The sequence below is a fragment of the Staurois parvus genome, unplaced genomic scaffold (assembly GCF_062004578.1).
Source record: "Staurois parvus isolate SC_StPar_1 unplaced genomic scaffold, SC_StPar_1.0 ptg000217l, whole genome shotgun sequence".
In the NCBI taxonomy this organism is placed as follows: Eukaryota; Metazoa; Chordata; class Amphibia; order Anura; family Ranidae; genus Staurois; species Staurois parvus.
Genome location: NW_028318013.1, coordinates 6,975,648 through 6,984,268, shown reverse-complemented (window position 1 = coordinate 6,984,268; position 8,621 = coordinate 6,975,648).

Below are 8,621 nucleotides of genomic sequence, written 5' to 3'. Positions count from 1 at the left end.
GAAACCCCAGTCTGCTTTGAAATTTTTGCCTGGGGGAGACTTTGCTGATACACCTTGTGTCTTGTTGTTCTCAGCCTTGCTGTGTTGTACAGCCTGTGACATAAAATTGTTTTCCACAACCTCACCTTAGTAACAGAGTATGGCTGTTCCTCGCCCAGTTTTAGGTATCCTATACAGTGGATTCTATTTCAGTTAACGACTGTGTTTCGACCCAAATATGAAATTGATGATCATTAGTGCTTGCTTTGTATAATTGGTTAATTAAAACTCTGACTCTAATCCTACAAAATCACTGACTTTGTGCAAGTGTACAAAGAGAAATTAGTGCTGGTTTGAAGTCAAAGAGTAGTCACACCAAAAATTGATTTGATTTAGAGTTTTCGTCTGTTCGTTCACTTTGCATTTTGTAAATTGATAATAGTAAACACATTAGTGCTGGCTGTGCTGTCTGCGTTTGCTTGGGCGCAGCAGCCGATTCATTTGAATGGGCTTCTGTGCCTTATATCCACACAAAAAAGGTGCATGCACCTTTTTAAAATCATGGCCGCATGGAAACTGCATAGTCTTTATGTGGTGACTATGTGGTTTCTCTGTGGTTCCTACACCCGCGATTTTGCTGAATCTGAATGAATGGCAGCCCCATGCATCTCACAAAAGCAGCACGATTTGGCTGCATGTTAGCGTGAACCTAGCCTAAAACATTTACATGGTACTGTATTTCCAAAACAACCTTAAGTTCTTTGTTGAAAAAAACCTGGTTGATTATAGAGCCAGACAAATAAAGCTCAAATTATACCCACAGCTGACCAGTAACTCATACTGGATTCTTTACATCAATCTTCCATCTCTGTAAGAATCATTTCAATTTATTAAGGACAGTCTGAAAGGAAAAGTTACTGTTCTCTATCTACAGAAAACCCAGAAAGCACCGGCAATCCTATACTACAAGTACACTATATTTTAAATATTTGTAAAAACAAATAATACAAGAGATATATGACATCACTTTATAAACTTGTAAACTTAAAAAACCTAAAAACCTTTTTTGTTTCCTGCTATATAATTTGCATAGACCATCATTTTATCATTTATCATGACATTAATTGCCATTGACAGCAAGCAAAGAACAAAATACAGTTAAAAAGTCTTTAAAATGCTCAGAATGGGCTATTAAAATGAATAAATTACTGGATCAGCACATAATTTTGAAAAGGAAATGTATTTTTAAGGGCCCAATAGATAATGCAGTGCAAAGCATATATAGTACATTAGCATATTTTATATACAGGTAAAAGAAAATAACTGAATGCAAACAGGTTTAGAAATGTATGTGAATGTATTAAGAAATCTGTCTATGCTTTATTTGTAATTAGTGTTCTGTCTCCAGCAGGGAATATTGTCCTGCCTGTAGTATTAAATTTTACGACGAGATGGAGCCCAGAATAAATTTACTGTTTTGCAGAAGCCAAAGACTGTTTTATCTTATACAAAATTCCCATCATCCTTTGTTCTCAGAAAAGAAAACAGGTGCATCCTGAGAGCTCAGACTCCATCTTAAAGTGTTACTAAACCCACAACAATAACATCAGCCTGTATGTGCAGTAAAGCATGCATATTATATTCACTATGGAGCCTAAGGAGTTGATACTCTGCATTGCGTAAAAATGCTGTTTGATCCTGACTTCTCTGATCCTTCCCTTCTTCCAGTATCTCTCTCTTATCTCCTGATAAGACATATCGTGTGGATACAATCTGCACATGCTCAGTTTAGTGTGTATTGCTAGAGAGGTTTTTTTTTCTTGGGAGTGTGCATGTGATCAGCACAGGGCCAATCAGTACTGTCCAGACAGAGGTCAGGGGTTCTGCATCCTCCTAGAGCAGAAAGAAATCTCCTACAAGCTTTAACGTGTGCTCTGCTGGACACTGATAGAAGTCACAAGACTTCTCTAACTACTGATGAGAAAAGGTATTTAGCAGGTTATAGTTTCAAAAATAATAGCATTTCCATGTAGTGTGTACTGTGGGAGACCAGATATAGTGAATGCAGGGTCCTGGGTTTAGTAACACTTTAGGAACTGATGGAGAGGATGCAAGTCATCATCTGCAGCTTATAACGTGATCTAAACTTACATCCTCTACAGGCAGCATCACTGGTAAGCATGAATTTATTGTCATCTGCAGCCTAGATATTTCACTTTTCAGTTTTTTTAATACATTGTTTAATACCATGATTGTATGTATTTCTTATCCGCTTCCCAATAGTTTCACCCTACCCTGTTTTGTTAATAAAGCCTCAAGATTACATTTAGTCTAGCTTATTGCAGAATAGAAAGGTTTAGTTGCATGTCAAGTTACAGGAAAACATGCAGCGAGGACAGAACAATTATCTATGTAGTTGGTAGCCTCTTACTGTATCTCACTGGTGATTGAAAACGATAGACCTTTATTCTTAAACGCCAGGCTTTTCATACTGGAAATGGTTAATCTGTTCTTGAATCAACTTAATCTAGCTGTGCAGCTGAGAGTTTTACATTGAAAAAGTCTTGTTCCTCTTCTTCACTATTCTACTCTCTATCTGCGGTTTCCAGTGCCACAATAACATATGTACTTCTGAATTCTGCGCTCTGAAACTCTTTGTGGAACAGTAACTTAGATGCATCCTTCTCCACATCAGCTGAATTAACTACCTCTCCGTCGGCTCTCATACTAGATTTCCATAGTGTATAGTCCAAAAGAGACTCTCTGCAGCAATAATTTGTAACTGGAGAGCACATGACCCAGGCTCCGTATAATGTAAGACAGTTAACAGTGGGTGTGAGTGGACAGGATGTGGGGAACACAGCTCCATAACCTGTAACCCCATATGACATGTGTCTTCCAGCAAAAGAGAAGCAAAGGGCTCCACCAAGCTTGCTCAGAGATGTAGTCCATGAATGGCACACACAGGCCTCACTTTATGTTTGTGCCATTGTAATCCTTGCCCATGGACTTGTGTGTTGAAGATGGTACAATAACATGAATGATACTTCAAATTTAAATTTTTGCTTTTATACAGGACACAAAAAGAAAAAATAAAGTTGAACATTGACAAGAGCCAGGAGGAAGGGATTGATTATTTTGGTAGGTGGAGATCACCTTTAATTTTTACCTTTTCCTCATCACCCTCATATTCTCCTTTAATACCCATACCTGCAAACCCAGTAATATTCAAAAATATAAACAATATAGAGGAATAAAAAAAACTGCATTAACAAACTTGTCAGGTTACAAAAAAGACCAAAAAATGTTTACAGGTGGTTAGATGATGAAAGGTTTCATTTATATGTCATGCAGCATTCCAGAAAAGAGAATGTTAATAGTTGCAGAAAGCATTTCACGTCTCTGGCAGATGCACACTCCAGCTCCCCTATTTCACCTTTGGAAATGGTGACCTTCAAAGTAACCCTTGGCATTAATTATACATGCATCACTGCATAGACTTGCAGATTTGTTATTTAATATTTTAATGTTAATATTGGCCTTGATCAACCTTCTCCTTATTTCTCGGTGTTTATGGAAACACATCTGAACCTTTCACTCTCAATCTTCTCTGCATTTCTCAGTGTTTATAGTACCACACAGAAGGCTGATTCCTACAGTGACCTTGTAAACTATGTTTTGTCATTTGTTTGGATTTTTGCTTTGTGCATCAGAAGAATAAGAGAATAAATCTCTTCAAATAGAAATTGTTTATGGCCCTATAAACTCCTAGCTCTGAAGCAAGAAACTTGTCAATTAACCATAAATTAACCTCCCAATGCAAGTTACTTTTAGTTCTAAATGCAAACTTGTTTTTTTAGATTTGGATAGAGTGGTGGAGGGTTAGAACCACTGTCAAGTTTTTTTTTGCTGTGTGTGTCCCCAATATTGTCCTCATTGTCAGGACCAGTGCTAGAATATTGTGCGTCCCCCCCAAATAAATATTTTTTAAAAACAGTTGAAAATATTAAATCAATAAAACATGAAACTGCTAAATTTCTTTTAATTTGCAAAAAGTAAGTGCCATAAGATGCCACCAGCACCAATATTAAAGACAAGATCAGTGTCAGATGGACTGTATCTTTGGCTCACAGTGGCAAGGTGACAGTTGCAGGGAGTGGAGAATGATGGATCCACACCTCTGACAGAACCCAGGCTAGAATTACCCAGTCAATGGGGGGGGGGGGAAATAAAACACTGTGGCAGCAGGCAGCCCAGCCCCCACACACAGAGCAAACACCTGAACGATCCCACACAGTAACAGATAAGACACAACACACCACCACCAACACTGATACAGATCAGCAGGCACTAGAAGAGCAGGCTGTGGGATCGTCATGATGTCATCACTCACTGACACATTGCACATGTGATGGATGGTCGACTGGTTCACACTCACACAGACACAAAACATCAGAATCAGGCATTACCTTCCTCGGCAGGCACAGCTCTGCCTCCTCTGATAAATGAGAAGAGAAAGGCTGGAATGCCACAGTGATCAGCAGTCACCAGCTGGCTTGCAGTAAGGGACTGAGTCTGAAAGTAACACTGGAAGGAGCGGTAGCTCGGCTGCTACACTGGCCCAAGACACACGGCATCTTCCTCTCTCCTTTCTTCTTCCCCTCTGCTTCCCCTCCCCTGAAGGAGGATCATTCATGAAGTGGTGGTGTCCCACACAGACAGAATGCCAGCCTGCGCTGCGCCCAGGTGCCCCTATTTGGAAGTGCAGCTGCCTAGTTTGTCTAGTGGAAGCATCGGCCCTGACTTTAGGGAAATTCAATATATTAAAGGTGACACCAGAGCAATCCAAAGGGAATCCTCTCACTTTGGAGAGGTTTCGTGAAACATGTCGAGAAAGACTTTATCCACAATGAACTTACTTAATACACAGGACTTTGTATTTCACACTTGCGTTGTTAGGTTTTTGACCAACACATACTGTATATGCTGATGTAAACCTATCCTTGTTGTAGATGGGACCTAGGAGGTCCCAATTATGATTGATTTTATGATGATTTTAATGTTTTGTAATGCATATAAATACAATTTTGTAATTTTATCTAAACCTTGACATTTATGAATTTCCTGTTAAGAGGACTATACCTTTAAACATAGAAACATAGAAGAGTGATGGCAGAAAAAAAAAAAGAACAAGTGGTCCATCAAGCCTGCCACATTTTTGGGGTTTTTTTGCTGCCTTTTTTACATTTATACATGTTTATTTATTTACTTTTTTTTGGTCTGGGTATAGATCTATGTTTGTCTCAAGCATGCTTGAATCCACTTACTGTTGACTGATTCACTACCTCCGCTGAACGTCTATTCAAAGTATCAACTACTCTTTCATTAAAATAATACTTTCTAAGATTAGTTTTGAACTTTCCTGTTAGCTTGAGGTCACATCCTCACCTCTACCTTATTCAGACCCTTGATGCAATTAAAGGTTTCATTCATGACTTCCCTTTTGCATTTTATTGTAGGAGAACCTTTTTGCCTTTAAAGGCTACATCATGACTAGAAGTGAGTAAATCTGTCCTGGGTTGCTTCAAGCTAGGTTCATTAAACCCAACAAAAAGTCTGTGAACCCCAAACTTATCATAGAACCTCACTGAAGTCAATGAAGGCAAACTAGCTATTTTTTGTTTTTTTTTAAGGTCAATAGGTAAACCAATGTTGAAAAATGGCAGTGGCGGCTGGGATGTACCCATACATCCTATCAGATTCTGGGCTTGTGCACGGCTTTAAGGCTGCACAGCAGAATGATGGCTGTGTCCCTGCTCCAGGGCCTCCAAAAAATGTGATAGGTAGTCTGGAAATTGGATATGTAATTTATGCACCTATCTTGCTTTCAGGTGCTCCTTGGATTTTGGGCCTCTCTATGTGGCTAGGCTGTGAAAAAGTCTCACATATGTGGTGTCACCATACTCAGGAGGAGTAGCAGAACATATTTTGGGGGGGGGGTGTATGCCTTAGTATTTCAATGCTGTGTGTTAGGAATGTCTTATAAATGTACAACATTCTGTAAAAAAAAAAAAAAAGTTTTCATTTTCTTTCAAAATGATGTTCAAAAGACTCATTATGCCTCATAAAAAATTGAGGTTTTTGCTTTACAAAATGTGGTAATTTTATGGGTGTTTTCATTGTCTTGGTGCTCCAGGGCCTTCAAAAGTGTGATAGGTAGTCTGGAAATTAGAAGCGTAATTTATGCTCCGTGGAAGCCCAAAGTATTCCTGATCTCTGCCCATAGTAATCAATAATAAACAGGACAGCCAGCGGTGTCACCTGTCCCAGTGCACACACTAACATGGCCATACCCCATACCAATGCTCTGATTACCACAACATGCCATACCAGCATCCTGATTACTGCCATATGCCATATCAGAACCCTGATCAATGCCATATGCCATAGCAATGTCCTGACCACAGCCATACCCTATACCAGCATCATGATCACTGCCATACCCCATACCAGTATCCTAATCACCCCATACGCCATATCAGTATCCTGATCACTGCCAGGCCAATGTCCTGATCACTGTCACACCAGCGTTCTGATAACCACCATACACCATACCAGTGTCCTGATCACTGCCATACCCCATACCAGTTTACTGATCACCGCCATACCTCATGCTAATGTCATGGTCATCACCATACCCTATACCAGTGTCCTAATCACTGCCATACGTCATAACAGCATCCAGCATTTTAGGGTCTCAATTGATCAATTTTCAAATATATATCCAATAGTTTGTAGACTCTATAGCTTTCACACAGACTAAATATACACTGTTTTGGGTTATTTTTACCCCATAAATGTAGCAGAATACAATTTGTTTTAAGTTTATAAATAAATATTGTTTATTTGAAAAATTTTATAACATAAATTGAGCAAAAAAATTTGGGTATTTTTTCATTTATAAAGCAAAAAAATTTGAAAACCTAGTGGTGATCAAATACCACCAAAAGAAAGCTCTATCTGTTTCAAAAAAAATAAAAATTTCATATGGGTACAGTGTTCATGACCGCGCAATTGTCACTCAGTGTGATAGTGCTGAAAGCTGAAAATTAGTCCGGACTGGAGGGGGGTGAAAGTGGCTGGACTTGAGTGGTTAAAAATATGCTGGCAATATTCCATGCATGCATGGTAGTGACTGGTCCATACTGTCACTACCCCACATGCGCAGCATCTCTCTATCATATTGTGATGGAAAAAACATGGTGCCAATATCCAATGCATGCACAGTAGTGGCAGTCCATACCAGTCACTACTGCATATATCCTTACTACTCCACATTAGCAAGGTCTGGAATTGTTGACTGAATTACTACCCCACCTACTGCAGCAGAGGGACTATACAGAGCATTCCAAGGATCCCACCTCCCTCTTCAAGCTGTAGTTCAACTACACTTCTTTTCCAGAAAGAAGGAACAGCAGGTTCCTACCTCTGTAAGGACCTGAGACTGGGAGAATACATTTTGAGAGCCTCTTCACTGCACCCATATTGCACTGACATAGGCTAAATTTCAAAACCTAGTAAATGCCCCTTGATCATATTGGGAGTTATGGGTAGAATTGGGTTGGTAAAGATGGTCCTATTGCCTAAAATCCTCTATATACCCTGGCACTCCCCAGTCTACATCCCACTTAGGTACATTAAGACTATGGACATGATCCTGAAATGCTTTGTCTGGGGCAGTAGCCGACATAAACTGGCATGGCATGTACTTAACAATCCCACCTTCCTGGGGGGCACGGCCCTTCCAGATTTTGGCCTTTATTATCTAGCTGCCCAACTTTCCAAACTTTACCATATTGATAAAAATGAAAAGGAAAGGTTCTGTGCCTTAGTATCCGACCCAGAAATTCCACCCAGTCTACACCCATTCTGTGATATTACTAGTGGTGTTCGGGGATCTATTACACAGCCCTCCACTAAAGGGATGGCTTTCCATTATAAAAGAATCTGGGATCTCTCCACCTCCAAGATCAATGCCCTGCAAATTTGGGTCTGAGAAAGGGAACACTGGCCAGTGTTCTGAAGAGCTTGTCCAATTGATGCTACTGCAAAGGACTTTGCTCGGTTGATGTTACTTCTAGATTATCACAGTCTGCCGTAACGGGTCTGTACCTGCTGAGCTCAATCCTGTTACTATTACTACAGCTAAAGGGACTTAGCTCACTCCTAAAACTACTTGCTGCTATATGTTCCAAGGAAGCCTGCTATCTGCTCTTAGCAGCGACTTCTTCATTGCTCAACTGAGAGATAAGTTTAGATGTCCTCAATGTGAATAGTTCTAATTTTGGAGTATCCTACTACAATTCTCCATCCCTATCCCCAGTTCTACAGTAAAACTCCAAAAACAAAACATCTACTAGACTGGTCATTGAAGACAATGAGCCAAAGTGTATGTGTGTGCCTTGCTGCGGGGCAAAGAAAGGGGAAACCGGGGCAACATACAGACTTTAATTCTTTTACTCACCCTTTTTTTATTCTTTTTGCACACATACATTATGCACACATTTTTCCTTTTCTACAGAGAGAGAATGAGTATCCTTTTTCTGCCTGTCCCTTGCCTGTGTCTCTCTTCATAATAAACT